Consider the following 21,719-nt stretch of genomic DNA (forward strand, 5'->3'; position numbering starts at 1 on the left):
GAAGTGCATGGATTACTCTTTCATTTCAGATTTTCCCCAGTGCTGCAGCTGCTATAGCTTTTCCGAGTACTTTAGTTGTCTCTCCTGCCCCTTGCCCAGCCTTTATTTTTTCCTCAGGCCAAATTTAATGCCTCGATCTCAGGGAACATACACAATGCCTCTTTACAATTCTCCAGGTCTTCTTTGGTTTATTAGTGCTGGTCTTGTTGAAGGTGTATTTTCCGTGTGTTTTTTCCTTCCTGATAGGAGCCCAAATTTACCGACTCTCCTCCTGGTTTGGTTCGATCGCTTAGAGCTGCAGGAGTCCTGGAGCCTCGCCCCGAGGGTCTCGCCAAGCCGAACCATGTGAGCATGAGTCTGTTCTACAGACTGTGGTGCCACGTGGCATTACTCAAGTTAAGTTTAACCAAGCCAGCTTGAGCACCTGAAGTGCAGTGTAAAGTGCCTTCAGGTGTTTCCTGGTGGGTAAATAAGACCATATGGTACGGCACCTTGCTGCAGCTAGATGACCCGCAAGTCACCCGCTAGTCCAGCTTTTCTCATGGTTCCCTCTTCCACGGGCTTTATTGGCTGCTATCAGCTACTGTGTCTCTAGTCAGAACTGTCTTCCTCTCGCTCACCCTCATTTTCTTCCCATACGTGTTTAGAAAGATAGGATGCCCTCTGCATAGGGACATTTTTTTGGCTGTCAGCACCAGTACTTATTTTAGGTGTTTTAAAGAAAATGGGATATTGTGCCAACTACCAACATTCTCCGCAAGTGCCCTAAAAGAGAGGTCTGTACACCAGCCACCCATGCTGCCTTTCCAGAGCATTCCCATCATTAAGTCCTTTGACTCCTTGTGGGACATGACCAATTAGTGCAATTCTTCTGACAACTTCTCTAATGTGTCCACCTACACATTGGGATCAGGAGCACAGACCAAACTTAGACCGCACAGCTATCAAGTGGTAACAACTTCCACTCACTATTGACCAAGGCTAGGTCTGAACTGAAACCCCAGAGATAACTTTCTGGTTTAGTTTTATTCCATATAGCTTCTGATCCTGTTCTCATGGCCAGCAATTAACAGCATTACCCTCTCTCACACGTAAAAAACTCCAACTCCACTGCTAATCCCCCACATCTGTGAACCTTTGGTAATGCATATTTTGATGTGTGTCATTTTGTTGAGGGGATTAGCAAATGGATACTTTTTTCCCTTTATTAATTTATCCTAAATATTGACTCAGTAGTACACAAAAATCTGGTAATTTTAACTGAATAATTAAATATTAACACGCTTCAACCAACTTTTCAATCTGTGTATACACGCTCACAAAGTATTTCTCTGCAAGATAAACATTTGAAAAATACAAACAAATTCCACAAGAGAACCTTTTAGATTTTACAAGAAATACAGCACATGACTAGAAGAGTTTAATTTATAAGTATTACTTCACATATCCCATATCCAGACTGGCAAGTCAAAATCATACCTGATGTATTCCAGGAAGCTCTTCAGAAGAAACCAGACCACGATTTTATGGAAAAAGGTATCCTTGAAATTTTCAGAGGCAGTGCAGGTATCTTGTGCTGTTCTTCATTTCAGAACCTCCCTAAATATTAGCAGCACTTTAATAACTAACTTCAGTTAACTTTTACAAGAAAAGGAAGATTTCACTGTGGCCTTGACCATTGAGCCTATCCTCAGGAGGGATGATAAGAGTCATTTCTTAAAGTTCTCTGTGATATTGCTTAACTTTGTTTGGTGAACTGTTTCTGATTGGTCTGCAGAGACTAATATGGGAAAATAGAGATGAATAAGGACTGTCTGTTGCAATCTGTGCTGTGCATCTGCCAGGTTTCTGTTGGGCATGGTGGGAAGTGGTGACCAGAGCTCAGCTTCTGAAGGAGCATGAGCCAGTGGTAAGGGAGACGGGGCTGCTGGGCGTGCCAGCTCTGAGCAAGGTGTGCCACTGTCAATCTTCCTCCCAAGCACCTTTAAGGGACCCTAAGTTGTCTTTCCAGAAGCAATGCCTGTATGCTCAGATCATTGCCAAAACCAGCATTTGCAGGGATTTCCAATGGCCAGCTGTGACTTGGTGGATCTGACGCTGCAGGATCCCATGACAGCCCATGGAAAGGTGCAGACCATGTGTGCGGCCAAGTGTTGGGGTATGAATGTGGCGTAGGTGGGTTGGGCTGCCCTGCAGGATCTGGCTCCCCTCCACTGCCTATAGAAGAACTGAAGGAAATTATCCTCCCTAGGCCAAAGTGAGCTTTTGTAAACATTTCCCTGAGATACCTAAAACCACCTGAGGAGACAGATAACTGAAATAACGTTTTGATGCCTCAGGCTGCAACTTCAGTAACAGGTGCCCATGTTCAGGAGAGCAGTAAACCCTCAGTTCTGAGGTGCTGAGGTCACCATAGAATTAAAGTTCTCTGATGAAAACCATCCTTAGGAGCCTTTCCTTAGGTCATGCTACCACGAACACCTAGAAACGCTTCAGCCATGGATACCCTTAGCATCATGGCATAGTACCCATGCCAGGCTCCTTAGGGCACTCCTCTGGTCTGGAAACCAGGGCTTACCTTAGCCTTTGGAGGTTTGAAATCACAGACCCTGCCCCTGAAGAAAGAGTTTTCCTCATCTGGTGAAAGGGCATGGTGTGAGGGAGGGGACCCTGTGCACTCCAGAGGGACAGTCACACACATGGGTCTAGAAGGAGAATAGGCAGAAGGAGCCTGATGTTCTGCTCTCAGATGGTTTGCACATATTTCAGTCAATGATTAAACCAAGAAACAGTGGAGGAAGTGGGACCCAATATCTGTCCCCGCAAAGTGCTAGCTCTATTAGCCTATTCAATCAGGGTTTCTCTCCCGTGCTTTAGCCCACAGCTGCGGGTTCCCTGAGAGTCTTTGTGGACCTCAGGTGCTTTTGAAAGTTGAAGCTACACTTCTAACCAAGACCATAAGTTCCCCTAGTCCATAAAGATCCCAGGTCACTTCCTAAACTGTTGAGAGTGCCTTCTCTGTGACAGCGAACCCCTGGTTTTGGTAACGGCCATTAGGCTTAAGGGTTTTGCTGCAGTTTGTAAAACTGACATAGAAATTACTTTTACCATTAAAATAACAAACATTTACAAAGACGTAGAACAGCTCAAACCATAAACAATTGAACAGCTTTTGTCCTCCCTCCTCAAAGTGCAGGCATGGTGTGGTCATAGAAGTGCTTTAAAACCACTTTGAAGTGTTGAACGTATTCTTAATTCTTTGTATTCGGGATATGTCATGAGAAGCCACAACATAAAAAAGTAGGACAGCTTTTTTAGGACTAGTTTTAAATACAGGAAGGGCTCTTGTCTCTAATGAAGTCAGCAGAGTCTTGTCCTTGGCTTCATCACATCCACCTGTGAGAGCTTTACTCTTGGATTAATTCCACTAATTCACTGAAGCGATAAGGTGCTACATGGAGTGACGAAGGGAATAAACACTTTGGCCTTTCTGTTTGCAGCAGTAATGTTAAGAACATGATTTTCTTGTGATGGTGCAGAAGAGGTTTTGTGCACAAGGGTCATACAGGGTGCAGGTTGCCTTTGTCCCACACTGCAGAAGTTCAGCTGTGCAAAGCCCTGATTTCTTTACACCGGGTGCTTAAACACCAGATAAACCCCATAGCCAACTGGGAAAGTGTGGCCTTTTCTGCCAAGGCAGACCAGAAGAGGAGGAAATTAAAATTTCCCATTGCTGTGTCTCTCGGGCAGCCACAGAAACGCAGAGAGTTCAGTGCCGTACATCAGTCACAGTCTGATCCCTTGCCAAGTCACAAGTACCCTCAGCTTCCCCATGTTTTCATGGGAGCTGAAAACTACCCACAGCTCTTTAAAGCCACTTGGTGAGCTGAGCTCTGAAGGGCTTCACGTGTGCTGCCTCCTGCCCTGGCCAGGATGGGGAGGGAGGAACAAGTGGCTGGAGGGAGATAAAGCAGTAACAAATGGTCTGAGAGGCTTACGAGTGCAGAGAGAACCTATTTTTCACAGAGAAAAGAAAACAGTTCTGCCAGAGATGCATTTTCCTTGTCTTGTGAAGAGCTCCACATCTTTCTTTAGTGTTAAATAAACATCAGTATCGATACTGGGAGATTAGCTGGCTGAGAATGTGGATAACTGCATCAGCCCATGCTGACTTCTAGTGTTTCCCAATGTTTTCCTTCACCACGTGCTGTATAAAGCTTCTGTACTCATGTGCAGCTTTCTGGCCATGTCCTGTCTTCTGCTGCCCAGCTGGTCACCCTGCTGCCAGGTTCTGCCCAAAACTTTCAAGCAAAATATCACTCACAATATCATCTGCTGTTGTACTTCTAGTGCATAACACTCCGAACTCAGGTTCTTCCAACCCTTTCAAATATGACACCGCTCTACTTGGGCAGCTCAGTGGGTAAAAGAAACGTGTTATATTTTGCTCAGCAGTAAGAGTGGTAGTCAGTTTGGGCATGCACTGCTGGTGGGTGCCGGTTCATCACACCCATTTCAGAGGAAGGACAGGGACTGAAGCCTGTGGATGGCATCCTCAGGAAGATTTGAAGTCCTTACTGGGGACCTCCAAGAAAGAAAAGGAAAAATGGGTGGCACTGAGAGGTCTTCATGGAAAGCAGAGGTGTCACTTTTACTCACAGACTCAGGACACTGATGTCAGAAGGAAGCATAACGCCATTTCACATCCAGCTTCTTATACTCTCTAGTACCTTGTTTTCTTTACAGCAAGTTTCTCTTTCTATTACTATCAGGCACAAATCAAATCAGCACGCTATTGCGTTAAATTCAGTGGTGATGCATAAAATGAGGGTGAGGATGGGTAAGTTTAGTTAAGAAGCAAGTGTTAGAAGGTCAACGTAAGTTTGGAAAGAGCGATGAGGTTGGGCAGGAAGAGAAGGTTGGTTCCATTAACAATGGCATTTCTGGATTGCTCAAATTTATCAAGACTTGTAGAAGAAGAGGGTCTGAATTTTGCTTAGTGATCCAGGAAGAGATAACACCCTGCTAGGATATGGGTCACTGAAGGTTATCGCTCCTTTGTCTAGAGCACACAATAAGCAGGAGCACCCAGTGCTGTTATGGCCGTGTATTGTGCAGAGGAGCTGGAAATTTCCAATAAAAGGGTTGGTACCATATTCACATCTCTCTCATTTTTTATTCACACTTCTTTCATTACACTTATGTTTTTTAATTCCCTTTTATTATGTGCTTAAGAGTTACTGTGACCTGAAAACCAGCAATCTTGGCCTGGAGGATGGATGTTTATATATGGCATTGTACCATACAGAGCACAAACACAAAATCCTGCATGCTGCCTTTCAGAGCAGGGAGAGTTTTGTCATCCTCCTCTGCCAACGTTAAAAATTGAGCTTCATTCTTCAAGACAAAAGTGTCATATTTTAATCCAACGTTAATGTTATTTTCTCTCTTATGAACTTTCCATATTTTGCTTAAGGCATAAGTAGTCCCTTTGTCTTTATTTAAAGCCATCTGTCTCTTCTGATTTCATAAGGCAAATTCATTTCTTAAGACATATCTCACATCGGGGGCAACCAACTAGATTAGACTTGTTGATTCAGTATTTTTACACTGTGGCTGCATATAGCAACACATTATTTGAGACTTTTCCAGGCTGGGAATCACGGTGATGGGAGGTTGCACAATCAGAGCCCTGCAGAGCTTCTCCTGCTGGCGATGGGCGAGTCAGGGAATCTGCAGTGTCACAGCCCAACGTGCTCTGTCCTTTGGTACAGATACAGCTACATGTGCGTGGAGTTACGTTTAACACAGAGAGTAATGAGTGTTCAGATACCGAAAATAAAGCAGATGTGTAGATAGCCTTGCTTGTGCTGTGCTGGAGCGGGAGGCTCAGCCTTGCCGCTCCACCCTGAGCTCCTTCCTGCTGGCTCCCAGGACACCTGCTGCAAGAGATGCTTGTGGGACACCCACTTGCAAGGGGTTTTCAGCCACATGAGACTCTGAAAACATCCTGTGTTCCCTCAAGCTAAGGGAGAGGCGTTGCAGGAGGTCCTGTCCACCTCAGGCTCGCGTACAGCAGCTCTGTATATCCCTCTTCTATGTATACCCCATCTCTAAGAAGGCATGGTGCCAGCTGCCTGTGGCTTTACAACTTGCAGCCCTTTCCTGCTGAGATTGTGCAGATCCGTTGTGTGAATACCATGGTAACGCGGTGCTGCCCCAGGCAAAGCTGTGGTGTTGCCACTGGGTTTTCTTAGGGGTCTTCCTGTCCTGGCAAGTGGAAGCAGATGGCAGAAGGAGGAATAGTTTATTCCTGTCTTGGTGGGAATAGGTCAACTGCAGCCTGGGAGCTGTTGCATGTGTTGAATGGGGCCTGACACTCCTTTCCGAGTCTCCCCCAAGCACTGCTGGACCAGAAAAGGCCCATTTTCCCACCCCGCAGCACTGCTGGACCATTTGTCTGTGACTCCGTTGCCAGGCTGTGACTTTGGTCCGGTTTCCATCTCCCCAGAGGTCAATCAAGATAATGATCCTTGAAGACCACAACAGTGGTCACCTGAATTTCAGTTACTGGGCCCAGATAATTTTTGTTAAACAAGAGCAAAATCAAACTGGCATGAAAGTAAAAGCAAAACCAAGCAGTAATTATAAATGGCCAAAATGCTGCCTGGCAGAAATGACAACCAGCTTCTCCGTACGGGTGCCCGCACCATATTTCCCAGACAAGCCCTGGCCGCTGTTCCCGATTTCCTCTTTAAAATCCAGCTGAGCACACTTTTACTTGCTTACCCATTTTGAAATACCCTTAAGGATAGTGTTAAAACTAACCTAAATAAATAAATAAACAGCAGATATTTCTATGGAGCTGGTGGAATATTTGAATATACTAAAACATGAAGTCAGAGCCAGCTCCTTGTAATGATTTATGTTTGTGCTCTAGGACTCACTGTGCGGTGTACCTTTGCAGATAGCAGTGCAATAAAATACTCTATTATCTCCGGATACTTTAGACTGTGCCATTCCTTAAAGTGTGTGAATTATGCCTGAGGTTTCCCTCAGGTAACAGTTACATGGAAAAATGTATTTCCCAATATTTCACCAGGTCTCTTATCAGCTCTTGGGTTCCTATCAGCTTCAGCTTGTTTTGCAAGAATGTGCAAAATGAAACGATCTGAGGTTTTGCTTGTGGAGCAACATTGCTGTGTTCATCTAGCAGAGGGGTTCACCTAGCTGCAGGCTCCACAGCTCGGCAGGACTGGGGTCTGTGCTCCCCCACATCATCACCAAGTGTTTGTTCCAGAGCTCTTCAGGTGTGTACAGCCCCACTCTTTATAACCCTTTGAAATCACATCTGGATTTGGGAATTTTAACCTGAACTCACCTGTATTGCCAGCCTGCTTTTCCCCTGGAATTGCACAAACAGGGTAGTCATGGGATATGGAGTATTTTGTCCTTTGATCTTACGTCAGGCTAGTTTCAGATTATTTAAGGAGCCTCAATTTCTTCAATATTTTGGTAACTGTTAAGAGAGGAACTTCCAGTTTCTGTATTGCAACGAGTTGTCACTGAAATGCTTTTATTTTTTTTTTTTATTTTTCAATTTACTGTTAACATACTTAACTTTTTCCATCCGTGGGCTCATGAACATTCCCGTACAAGTCTCCCAAGTATATCTTGCCATTTAGTACAGAAAAGCCTGCTTTTCTTACTTGTGTTACAGACATCCTTAGAAGTAAACCAGTAGGTTCAAAGACCACATGCTGAAAAGCAGTAGTTTAATTTTTTAGATTAGTGCTAGCAAACTTTCACTTCTTTAAACTTTGCTTCTCTTTGTCATACAGAGACCACATACTTTTAACAATATTTAAATATATTAAACACTAAATAAAATATTAAATATATTTGAAACTAGCTTATCATAAATGCGAGTAGGGCAAATTAAAGGTAACATTCAAGAGCTGAGTTGAGTTAGTTGTAAGTAGAAATTAAATATTATTTTGTTCATCCCTCTCATTCTCAGTCTACAAATGAGATCTTCCTCATGCTGTTAAGTCCCATAGTACCCTCTGTTGCATTCATACCCCTGAATATCCTTCTTATTTGCTTGTTTCCAGACTGACACAGGGAAATGATAAAATATCTTTATGCAGATCAACAGGTGGCCTGTCCTGGCATACTGTCTGCTCAGGAGAAGGCAGAAGTAGGAAAGTGGTAATTCAGGACTGAGATAATCCCAGCTGTAGCATTCCCTATTAGCACTGCTTATTTGAGGAGGTTTACAAGAATGGTGGGTGAGAGGTCCAGCAAAAAAAATCCAACCACAAATGAAACATTGAACGAATTTTCATTTAACACTAGTGAAAGAAAGAGCAGGTAAAAATGTCTGTATTTCTGTGCTCACAGTCCCAGACCCACCAGCTCCAGGACTCCTGGGCTCATCAACAGCATCTCTCAGTCAGTCAAGCCTGGACTCCTATTTTCTTTCTTCCCCCACACAATGCTTGTAGTTGATATTTTGGCCTCTGCCTGTGTGACAGGAAGCCTTGCAGTTCGCATGGTTTGCTGTGACTTGCCTACAGCCTATAACTTCAGCCTTTTTTTTTTCAGCTGTTTTTTTCACTCTTAGAAGAGGCTTATTTGCTCCCTGTGCCAAAGCTAAAGGAAAGCTCAGGCACTCAGGGTTGTAATCAGGCCTGTAGTTGTCTTTGGATCCAAAAGTGGCCACTATTGCAGTTCCTAACTGTAGCATTATTGATAAAAAGAGCTGTATTTCCTCCAGCTGGGATAAAAATATGCCAAGCCACAAATCCCAAAGCCACATGTGCAAGCCAGTTTTGCAGCCAGCAAGAACTAACAGCAATGGGAAAACCCTCCAGTCCAGGGGTGGTGGCACCTTCTTTTGCAGCAGCTTCTGGGGAACAGACCCTGGCCACAGCACCCACTACGGGAGCTGGCACTCCCCTTCGCTCCTTGCCGGCCTGCTTCAGCTTGTAATCGTGCCAGATCAAACAAGCTAAAAATATTGCGTCTAATCAGTTTAGAATAAAGGCCATCTTGGAAAAGATAGTTGCTCCAGGAAATGATCTTCTTTCTCAATAGCTGGCAGCATTCCCACTGAGTCACCGATGGGGCTTGGAGAGCTGGGCTGCAGGAATGAAACAAAAGAGTCTTTTGGGTGAAACTAAAAAGGGAATCTCCCCCACGCTGAACGTCACGCAAAGGCACTTGAAGATAAGGCGGTAAGAAAGTGGTCTGCTTAAGGGCAGCATTGGGCTGCGGAAAAAACCTGTAATCCTGGACACAAGCCCTTTAAAAACAAACATTTTGGGGATCGGTGAATGGCAGGGGAAAGGGGAGATGCCCATATTTACCATACAGTTATCAAAGTCTATGAGGCAGGGAGTTTAGAGCAAACAAAATTAGGATAAAATAAGAGAAGGATTTCCAGCAGGACTCTCTCCTGAAGGGTGAGGAGGCAAATGCTCCTTGGGATGGGGCCAATGATACCCGGGAGCCTCCGCAAGCACAACTGAGCAGTTGCCCGGGCTGGGCAAAGGGAGATGGGGAAAATGGAGTCAGCTGGGTAGAAATCTGCAGCTGGAGGTCTGGGGAGGTGATCTTCCAAAGAAAGGTCAAAAAAAGAACTTATCTTTTATATCTCCAAAATGTCTTCCCCCTCTCATTTCCCAGGATGTTTGCATGAAAAAATGGTCACGCAGATGATGTGCTTGGACTGAGTATGTTTGGGTAATCCAGTCTGGTTGTCAACAGAAATGAAATGTTTGTTCTTTGTAATGTCACAAACCTATGCATTTCTGGGACTTAAAGCTCAGTCCTGAAACAATATTACAAAATGCCACAGAGTCTGAGGAAATTCCTCACTGACGTCATACCCCTTATACCTTTCAGCCATACCCCTTACAAAGGCACTAATCATAACTAACTTCTTAAAATAGATTATTATAAATATAGTAGTACCTTTTGATCTGATAGTGGCTTTCATCAAAAATGCATCCAAATATCTGTATTCTTTTTATTAGTTGCCTTTATGATCAAAAGTTAATTACCTTTTACCTACTGGCTGCTCTTGCATGACGTAGTATTTTCCAAGGTCTTCTGGAAAGACTTTTTTATTTATGACTCAGGATGGGCCTAAAATAAAAACCATGTATATCTGATAAATGTGAATTGGTTGCAGTCTAATGTCACTATCAGTACAAGCCCTGATTAAATATCCTCTGACCTGTGATGTGCCCATGGAAAAAAACCCGCACAAACATGTGTGGATTCCTTCATTTTGTTAAATCATTCTGTTTTTCTAGCCAACCCAGCCCTTTACTTACTGAACTATGTGCTCAGAACCTGGTTTAAACAGCACGGAGGAGTCAGACTGCACCTTGTTTTGGGTTGGCAGGAATCACTATCAGGACAGGGTGAGCAGGGACGGTCACCGGAGCTGTGGGATGCAAGGTACCCTGCAGTGCTGTTGTTCCCATTGGTGCCAGCTCCTAATTAGTGATCACAATAAAGAAATGATATACACAAAATTTTGTGTGTGATGTTCTAAAGAGTGCTGAGTTGCTGCAGTTTGGGTTGGAAAGGCTGCATTGACCAGACTAGCCTGGGTCTTGATGGGCTCCAGGCCAGCCCGGTGTAGGAAGAGAGACTTCCTGCTGTCAGCAGTGGCGAGTTCAAAAACCTTTCTGCCTCATCTCTTGGGTGTAAAGTGAGGCTTTGCCAAAAGGATATCTACCTCCACAAGAACCCTTTTGCTTTTCTCCTACACTTTAAGATGTTCCTAAAGTTTCTAGGACAATTTGCTTCCACCTGAAGCTGTCTCAGTTACTCTTAAGCAATTAGGTTTTGTTTGTCCTTCCAATGACTGATTAAAACATGACTGTCTATAGTGACGCATACCAAAAATTGATCGAAATTATCAGGGTGAAACAAAGGAGAAAGTCAGGACACGTTTAGGAAAGCGCAGAAGGAAATGCTGACCTGCAGACAGGTGAGATAGCAGAAGCAACCAGGAAAGCCAACTTGCTGGGGAGGCTGATACGAGGCGAGGAAATACAAATTAACCTACGAAGGGACTTGGGCCGTGTGCTCCTGAGGGGTTTTCTGTGCCTGTGGCCTGGCACATGTGTGGGAGGTGGGTGCAGAGCCCCGACATGGCACCAGCCCCTGCAGGGTCCTGTGACACCTTCATGTGCAAGAAGGGCACGGGGGAGCAGGGTCAGGGAGAGCTGTCTGACCAGTTTCCTTGCACCCCCAGCTGAGGTCTTCTCCTTACACAGAGGGCTGCTGGCGTGCTCTCTCAGACAGGCAACCCTCCTGCGAGGGTCCTTTGGAGGGCTCAGAAATCAGCCCTGCTGGGGAGGAGAAGCATGGAGATGTCCCCACCGCCCTGTTCCCAGCTCTTCCCCTCCTCCTGTCCACCCACAAGTGAGCAGAAACAGCTGAGCACTCATTCTGGGCTGAAAAGAGACAATTCTGGACTTCATTTTAGCCACATGAGGTAAAAAAAGAATTTCTTAAGGACAACAGATCATGTCTTCTCTTGCCAACTGCCTACATGATAAAAAATGAAACTTTATTGTGTATACATGAAGCAATTGAAAGCTAAGATTTTTCCAAACTGCAACCCAGTTGCAGAACATTGGGCTCAGCCTTGACTGCCTTGTGCACCGCAGAGCATTTAGTTAATATTTAAACTCAGTCTTTTGACTCTTATCCCAGAAGCCCAGAAGGATTCATGATTTAAGCCAGTTGTGTAAGCAAGACAGCCCTGGTGGGTCTGAGCTGCTGAGTGGCAAAGCTCACATGTGCTCCTGTAGACCAGGAGCTTCTAAGGTGCATGGGCTGCAAGTCACAACGGATGAATTGGGCTTGTCCCAGAGAGCTGCAAGCAGTACTTCTGGTGAAGCTATCACACATGAGAGCTGACCTGCACAGTGTCCCAGGAGAGTGAAGAGAATCATGCTAGGAAGGAGTCCTGGTGTGCAAACAGGAACCCAGCACATGCCATACCATGGCTGTAACCTAAATGCCTCATCCCTGCGATTAGGGAGCAGTGGGAGTAGCATGGGGGACCAGAGATGCAGCTGGGGGTGCAGAGAAGAGCAACTTCAATCAAGCACTAAGATTATAAATGGTTGTGGAAGACCATCCGTGCTGTCCTATGACCTCACGTGCCTTGTGCTTACAGAAGGCAAGAAAAACTTGGATAGTTTTAGTATTCTGAAGGCAAAGCAAAGAGGATGAAAGAGTATCATGTCTGTGGCAGAGGAACGAGGTGCCAGCAAAATGCGTAGAAAGAAAAAATGACATGTGCAGAGTAGTGGGTGTCTCCTTAAGGCACTGATAAATTAGTGTCTAAATCTTCAGCAGAAAAGATTGAGGATTAATATCCCAGGCACCCTGCTCCTGATTGATGCAGCTGTGAAAACCTGTTTTTCTTAAGAATCAATATGTAAAACTCACTCTTCACTTCTCAGACATTTACTTACCTATGTCTGTCTGTCTAAATCTGTCTGCCAGATTCCTTATGTACATTCACAAAAACACAAATGATTACTAATAACAATTCCAACACAACCATTAATCAACATTAACAATTAATGCAAGCACAACAACTAGGCTGGCCTGATCATACACAAAAACAGGTTGGGGCTCTTGCGATTATTATAAACCATTCTTTATATATTTTAATATTTTATTATATTGATATTGTCATAGAATCAGAGAATCTTTGGGTTGAAAGGGACCTTTTAAGGTCATCTAGTCCAATCTCCCTGCCATGAGCAGGGACATCATCAACTAGACAAGGCTGCTCAGAACCCCGTCCAACCTGACCTTGAAGGTTTCCAGGGATGGGGCATCTACCACCTCTCTGGGCAACCTGGGTCAGTATTTCACCACCCTCATCATGAAAAATTTCTTCCTTATATCTAGTCTAAATCTGTCCTCTTTCAGTTTAAAACCATTACCCCTTGTCTTGTTGCTACAGGCCCTGCTAAAAAGTCTGTCCCCATCTTTCTTATAAGCCCCCTTTAAGTACTGGAAGGCTGCAGTAAGGTTTCCCCAGAGCCTTCTCTTCTCCGGGCTGAACAACCCCAACTCTCTCAGCCTGTCCTCATAGGAGAGGGGTTCCATCCATCTGACCATTTTGGTGGCCTCCTCTGGACCTGCTCCGACAGGTCCATGTCTTCCCTGTGCTGGGGGCTCCAGAGCTGGGTGCAGATATGTTATATATATATATGCTACATACATTTGTTATATATATGTTATAGATGTGTGTTATATATATGTTATGTATATATATTATACGTATATATGCATATATATACACACATATATATAATATTTTGCCTTGACAGTCTAAAGATACAGCATATGAAATGCCATTGAACTCTCATATTCCTGGCTAGCATTTGAAAACTGATCCAAAATAAAATTTTTACTCAAGCATGATTTAGTAACTTAAACCTATGTTGATAACCTTTACACCCTGTCTGAAGATAAAGTGTTTGTAAGTAAGCCTCTTATTGAATCTCACTAATTTTTGGAAGATAATAGTTCAATTAGAAAAACAGTACCTTGATTAGAAAAACAATTAATGCTTATTTAAGGGTCATTTTTACTACTACTGTCTCATTCTACAGTTAAACATTACCTGAGGTATCTCACTATTAATGTATTAATGATATAATATCACCTGCCATTTTTTAGGACCTTCCACTCAAGATTCTTGAATTGCTTTATGACTATTAGTGTGACTTTATAACAGCCTTCCATAGCAGATAAACATACGATATTTGCTTTACTTAAAAGAAACTGAGGCATGTAAAAATGACTTGGTGCCATATCAAAGGATGTTTTATTGATAGATATTTTGGAAACTTACTTTGCAAGGACATGTTCTCCTGTGACAGCCAAGACAGCCAAGTGCAGCTCTTGTTAGAGGCAGATATTAGCTCATAGCAATCAATATTCTTCATTGCTCTGGAATTAAAACAGCGTTGACTAGAGGAAGCTGCCTGAGAGCCTTACCAAGCTTTGAGTTATTTCAAGGGGAGGAAATATCATCCTCACATTCTTTCTTACTCATGCTTCAAGTCAGTGTCAGGTCCTTGAGACTATTCTAGGTCTTAAGAACCCTGGATTGAAAAACCCTGCCCTAGAAATATGCTTGCTCCTTCAGGCAGGGAAGCAGGCTGTGAAAAGCAGAATGGGGATTTTGCTGGTGGAGCTGTTGCTCTTGTGTCTCAAGCAGAGTGGGGCTGGATTACCGACAGGGTTTTCCATCTCCCTTGCTACCAACTAGCTTAAAATCACCACTGTGTCCCTCAGGAGTCTGCATTGATTTGCTCCATGACCGAGGAGCTTGTACAGGGCAGGCAGCCATGTTCTTGCATGGGTGGTTGTGCCTCAGCTATGTGACCTGGTGTTTAGATCCTATTGTTCGTGTGCTACCATCCATGAGGATGTCTTGTCAAATATCTTCCTTGATTGTTTCCCAACAATGCCTCTTTAATCCATTTTACTTATCGATTAGGCCACCGGCAAGGATTCCAGAACTGCAATAACTGCGGTTAAGATTGTTTGGGAGGTCTGAGGGGCATTGCAGGTATTTGATATTAGTCTGTTAGACATTACTATGACTGTACTCCACAAACATGGGAAGAATGCAGCTATAGAGAAGGCACATGTACCTCTGTGCAAAGGACGCTCTGAGTGGGAGTTCCTGGCATCCCTAGCTCTCAATATTAGAAACAAAAAAGTGTATATGAAACTAGAGAGAACCAAATTCAAAACCCATAAAGCAAATCCTTGTTCTCTAAGTGTCCAACTCAAAGTGAAATTCCTGCCATACAGTGTTGTTAAGGCCAGTAGTCCAACAGGAATTTAGCAAGCGAATATTGACTGACCCACTTTGCAGCTGCAGTTCTTCATGCTGAGCTGCAGGTCTTTACAATAATCTCCCGTGCATAGACTTTGCTTCAGGATGAATTCTGGGATGGTTTCAGTCCAAATGGTTCAGGCATTTCTAAGAATACGACTTAGGAAGAGTGCATTCCTTTTCTGCCAGCTTTTATCTGTGAAATGTCCACCTCTGCACACTGACACTCCAACTTACCCCACTTGCTCCATGCAATGGGCCTCAAGGCTGCAGACCTGCTGAGAGGGGACCAAAACAAAGCCAGGTAGTAGGTGTCCTGAGTTCTTATTATCACATTTTAAAAGAGCCCAGAAGCAAAGCCTAGTTAAAGAAAATTAAGCTAGATTGCAAAGTAAAGCATCCCAAATCAGGACGTGACAGAATTCAGGTTGCGTATGTGCATATATATTGGATATAGATATTAACTGCAGGATCTCATGGCTGTGTCCCATGGGACCCTTGCCTCTTTCAGATCAAAAGGAGTCTTCTCCGGGGATAGATTGGATGGGTCATGGAAGAAGGCTGATGTGGATGCCCATAGCTGAGCTTATCACACTCAGCTGTCTTTATGAAAAAATGGACACTTCCAGGGTGTGACTAACCCATCTTCCTATGGTGGTTGTCTGCAGGAGGTCATCTGAATTGTGCCTTGTGAGTATCTGTCACTCCCACTGACTGCAGAGGCACTCCCCAGGAGTCTCCCAGATGCAGGTATCAACTTTGCAGGTGTTTAAAGTCCAGTGATTTGACTCCTATCCTGGGTGTGTAATGGCAGGCACCACTGAAGGGAGGTTTGAAAAAGTTAGAGGGCTTCAGGAACAGAAGATGAATTTCCATCATCGGTCTACTTTGGGTCATGACCCAACAGTATAGATCCTGACCCGCTGCAATAAGGCAACTACTGTGTTTGTTTGCTGGCCTGACAGTGGCCTTCTAGATCAGCTCAGCCAGGTGAACTGGGCTGATCTAAGGGGCTGTGGGTGCTAACAGGGAGGTCCTGCTCCCCTCTCCAGCACCTTGACACCTCTGCTGTGCATTGCTGGTGTGTCCTTTACACCGTGGTGCAGGTGCTAAACGTGTAGCTTGACTGAGGAACAGATGGAAAAGGAACAGTAAGGAGAAGAGGAGAAAGAAGAGTGGAAACTTGGCAACTACCAGTGAAGACAGACACTGTGAGTCTGCTCTGCAATTTTCCAAGTAAACCTACTAGATGTCCCCTTGGCATAGTCAGATCACAGTTTTACAGCATGAATTAGGTTGGAAGAGCAACAGCAAAGCAAAAGATCTGAAGAGAATCTCTACCACTAGGCTTCCCCCAACAGCACTGTAAGTGGGCTTTGTGGTGGCAGCACAACACATAGTCCATAGTCCCAGTCTTTCCCCAGACCTGGTGTCTTTTGGAGTTTTCAAGTTTCCTTAGCTCCCTCTGGAGGGAGAGAAGTTATTTCAGAGTGAGGGAGAATACATATGCTTGAGCCACAGGCATGGAGAATCTGGAGTTCAGCTACAGCACAGTTACTCTAAATTTAGTTCTAAACGCACAAAGAGATAAGTCACCTCAGATGGCTGCTGCTGCAAGAAAAATGGATGTAATAATATCTCTGGTGAGCCATGAAAATATCCCTCTAGAACAAACTGATAGAGAAAAGAAACGGACTTGAACCCATGTTTTAGGGTGTTGCTGACTCAATGTGTAAACATGCCCAAGTCAATAAGGGCATTAGAAGGGGTGAAAATCTCTGAAATAAAGATTCCTTAATCCTGCAGAAGGAGCAGATCTGGAGTTCTCACAGGTGCTGACAATGTACTTTAGGCTACTGCTTGGTAATTTTGGGGTGTTAGAGCATCTAATGACCCAGCAGGGCAACCAGGGACAAATCTGCCCAGCAGCTGGCACAGGAGCATTACCTTTCTGGGTGCTTTATTTTTTTATTCTACTTGAAACCAGCCTCGAAGATCCACAGGCATCCTCTTCCCGAAGACGATGATCCTAGATGAACTTATCCAAGCACTCCTATCACTCTGAAGTTTAGAAGTATGCTGCACTTCACTCCCACTCACATAGACATACCTGAGCTGGCTGGAACTGGTTAATTTAGATGCTGATAATAGAAAATACTCCAGTCTGACTTGCACCTAATTGCATATAAACTGCTCCACATCCTCTTTTCTGCTCTGCAACTCCTGGGTTGTTGTATCCAATATTTTTTGTTGGGTTTTTTTTAATCCAGGCTCCCTGGCTCACTTCTGACTATGCTTTAGCTTTCCTCCAGTGCTAAAATGTTGCCTGCAAGTCCATGAACCTGCATACAAGGAGACTTCCCTACTGAAGAAATCATGGGGGGTAGCACAGAAGGTCTGTCCAGGCTCCTGCACGTCTATATCCAGGAGCGTTAGCAGTAGAAGCACATTCGTACACATTCGTACTGGTGTCCAGTTCAGAATTAGAAAAAGTGAGTCAACTCAAGCACGTGAAGTGCTTTCTATGACACAATTTAGAGTGAAAGACACAAGGCATGACATGTTGGGCTGCAGTGGGGCAAACCAAGCTGCCAGAATTGAGCACAGCCCTGCTGTGGGCAGGCACGTGTGGTGCCCCAAACTGCATTCCCAAGTCCTTCCCCTGCTGTAGGGCTGGGACCTGCCTCCTCCTCACTCCTCCCTCCCAGCACTGAAAGCCAGAGACCCTAAACAGAGGGAAAAAATCTTTCCAGACAGCTCCTAGCCCATCTCCATGTTAATGTGTTAATTACAATGAGACCTTGTGTTAAGATGTAGAACAGAAGAGAAAAGTGAAGTTCACGTTTTTGGGTTTAATGTTTATTAAGGCTGGCTGGGGAGGAATAGTAAGTAACATTAGTTATCTAGTAAACCTCTAAAGATAGCCCTGTGGCCACCTTAGGAGAATTATAGGATTATTGTTGTTCTTTCTTTTTGTGGCATCAGTATGAGTAATCTATCAGGATCATCTTTTCCATGTGTGCACTTTTCAAAAGTGGAGGTAGTAAGGTAGTACAGAATTTTGAGTCTCTCTCTAAATTAGCTCTTCTCTTTCAGTGCCATTTCCAAACTTTCTGCCATGGGTCTATTTTATTTGAGCACCTGCAGCCTCCTCTTGCAGCCTCATCGGGAGGATCTACATCAGTGTGTTTATTCAGAACACATGTCCACTTTTGTAGCAAATCTCTTGATCATCTCCCATTCCTTTGGTTTGGGTTGCATGGTGGAGCAGCCTCAGACTGCGTGAACCAGATTCCTGGGGATGGGAACGAATGGGAAGATGTGCTCCAGGGGTGCATCTAGGAGTAGCTGCAAAGGGAAGTTCAACAGAGCCAGGCTACAGCTCATACAAAATAAAGAAAAACACTGAAACGTGGATTTCAGGTCCTCAGCACCAACTGCTTTGCTGTACAAATCCACTCTTGTTTGTACATATATTGTGGTTTAACCCCAGCCAGCAACTAAGCCCCACTCAGCCGCTTGCTTACTCCCCCATCCAGTGGGATGAGGGAAAGAATCGAAAGGGTAAAAGGTGTGAAAACTCATGGATTGAGATAGACAGTTTAATAGGTAAAGCAAAAGCTGTGCACACAAGCAAAGCAAAGCAAAGGAATTCATTCACTTCTTCCCATCGGCAGGCAGGTGTTCATTTGTCTCCAGGAAAGCAGGGCTCCATCACACGTAACAATGGGAAAACAAACGGCATTACTCCAAATGTCCCCCTTTTCTCCTTCTTCCCCCAGCTTTTATTGCTGAGCACAACATTGTATGGTATGGAATATCCCTTGGGTCAGTTGAGGTCAGCTGTCCCAGCTGTGTCCCCTCCCAACTCCTTGTGCACCCCCAGCCTACTCACAGTGGAGCAGTGTGAGGAGCAGAAAAAGCCTTGATGTTGTGCAAGCACTGCTCAACAATAACTAAAACACCTCTGTGTTATCAGCACTGGTTCCAGCACAAATCCAAAACATGGGCCCATATGAGCTACTATGAAGAAATTTAACTCTATTCATGCCAAAACCAGTACAACGTACCACATGTTAAAGTAGAGGTAGCTCTTGCCTCTGTGCTTGTTGACTTTGTAATGTAAGTCATGCTGGTTTTATTCATTTTAACCTTCATTTTTTCTGTATGCTGCTTTTTCTCTCCTCCCTTTTCTTATGCTTATGTACGAATAGTTTCAGGCAACATTTGACCTGGCATTGCCTTACTACCTGCAGAATTGCATGTCTTCATTGTGGAAACACCAACTCTTAGTGTAAAGACTAGTTGTATATTATTCTAGATTTTCTAAGTGTTACTTAACTTGTTCTTTCTCTATTCTGTACCCTAACAATAAACACAAAATGTATATATAAAGTTTTTGCTTATAGACTGTAGATAAATGTCCCCAGGTTGGCAGGACTTGGTGAAATTCACCCTGGACTACTTAAGAAGTCAGAGAAACAACCTCTGATTTCAGAGACCTGGAGAAGGATGGGATGGTGGAAGAGTTTTGTTGAGTGTGAAAGGATTTACTTCATTTTTAACTGAAGGAGAAAGAAGAACTGAGGGAATCTGAGACTACTTTGACACTTTTATATGTTTTAGCAACCTAAAGATAATAAACAGATAAGAAATGATGAACAGACATTTTTCAAGAATAAATTGTATCAAACTGATAAAATATTCTCTTTGATAGAGTAGCCAGCCCAGGGGAGAGCTAAAGTAGATGCAAAACTTTCTAACAATGGCAATACTAGAGCTGAGAAACAGGTATCCAACAGCACTGTAAAATCTCCTTGGAGCTCCTAAAGTGCAGGTTAGATAGCCTTGGGGATGGCTGGACAGGTGCCTGGAATGCGGACACAGCACCCGTGCTCCAACTTGTGCCCATTACCTCTATCACCATGTTTTCTTGCAGTGGGAAGACAAAATTGGATGCAATCCTGTAGATGTAGTCCCAGAAGCACTGAATAGAGGGAAATAATCCCCTCTCTCAACCTCCTGGCTACACTTTTGCTCATGCAGCCCAGGAGGCTGTTGGCCTTTGCTTCCAGGGCACGTTGCTGGCTCATGGTCAACTCGGTATCCACCAGGATCTCCAGGCCCTTTTCTCCAGAGGTGCTTTCTCGCCAGCTGGAACTCAGCCTACACCGTAGCATGGGGTTGGGGCCTCCCAGGTGCATGACTTTGTTATAATGTACTATATTAACAGACTGGCACACAATATCACAAGCAAACAGTAATGTTAATATAACTAATCTATATCAATCACAGTTCTTAAAGGGCAAACTGCAGATTAGCACAGTGCGTGCACCTTGATTTTCATGGTGTCAGTCGATTTGCTGTGCTAGATCAGGACATTCTGCCATCCAAGTACCATACAGTGCTTACAACGTTAACACTGCAGCGATCTTAGATGGAGGAAATACGCTCTGTTTATCAGCCTGTTATCACTGAGAAAGCTCCAAGCTGCACAATAACATTGTGCTTCAGGAGAACTTTGACTTTCATAAAGCCAAGATGATCTAACAATGAGAATTTATTACTTCAAAGATTTTCTGTCCGAACACAGAAAATGTCCCTGAGTCCTCGTGCAAAATTTCCTGTTGGCCACAAAACCCCCTTGTTCAGAGGATTTAAAGGCCAGATCCTTGATTAGGAGAGCAGAGCATGAGTAAACCCACACCCTGAGTAGAAGTGTGCCATTTCCTTGATGTACAACGTATCTCTGGAAGGGCGTCTGCAACTTAATTACCTTGTTATTTAGGTTTTATTTTTATTTTCATTACCTTGTTTGCCAGAGCTTTTGGAATCAAAGAAAATGAAATACCACATAGTTACTGCATTTTTTAATGGCCTTGTTTGGGGACAAAGGCGAGATTTTAGTTAACATGAAAATTTGTGTGAAAACTCTCCACCTCAGTTTAGATTTACATGTTTTCTAAAAACAGTAGAACCAATTAATTTTACAGCTGTTTAAGAAATACAAAATATTTGTAGTTTTGGTTTTGATTTTTATTAAAACCTGAAAATTTAACTGGAAGCTTAAAACAAATGAAAGTGCTTTTTTTTGTAAATGTGAAAATTAATTGGTACTTTATGATCAGCTCTGGTATAAATGTTTATTAAGAAGTTTAAGTGGGCAATGACAAATTAAGCACAGGAAAAGGAAAACATCAGCGATACATAATTCTGCCCTAATTCACATTGCAAAGACTTTGAATTATGGACCCTGCAGAGTTTTATCCTGCAGTGTGTAATTCTTTTCTTTTGCGTAACCTACCAGAAATAATATAGAATTCTTCCCATGTTCAAACCAGGCTTTCACATGCCACATCAGTCTCATCCATAATCTCCTCTCTAGCTAGAAGGTCACAAATTTTCAGAACTGAGTAATGTGCAGGGAACAGAATTTTACAAGGTACACTGAGTTACTGATAGGCAAAGCCACTCTCTGCTATTGCGAAACAATTAATATCCAGGAGGAAGTCAGATGGAAGGAATTGAAGGGAAGGACATCAGACATAGAGCTCCCACTTTCTTTCTGCAGCATATACTTGATAGATGTAAGCAAAGTAATGGCTAAAGGGAGATTCATCTCTGCCTCCTTTGAGGGGCAGCAGCGCAGTCGTCTCCCAGGGACACCCAGGGCAGGACCCAGCTGAACCGCCTGAGATGCCCAATTAGCACCCAAGTTCTCCATGCCTATGGAGACATTCCTTATTAAATGGGGTGAGCTTTTTCCCACCAGCTTTGACTATCTCAAAGTTAGATGTTTAACATAGATCACCTGGGT

Source organism: Phaethon aethereus, assembly GCF_964289735.1.
Source record: "Phaethon aethereus genome assembly, chromosome: 1".
In the NCBI taxonomy this organism is placed as follows: Eukaryota; Metazoa; Chordata; class Aves; order Phaethontiformes; family Phaethontidae; genus Phaethon; species Phaethon aethereus.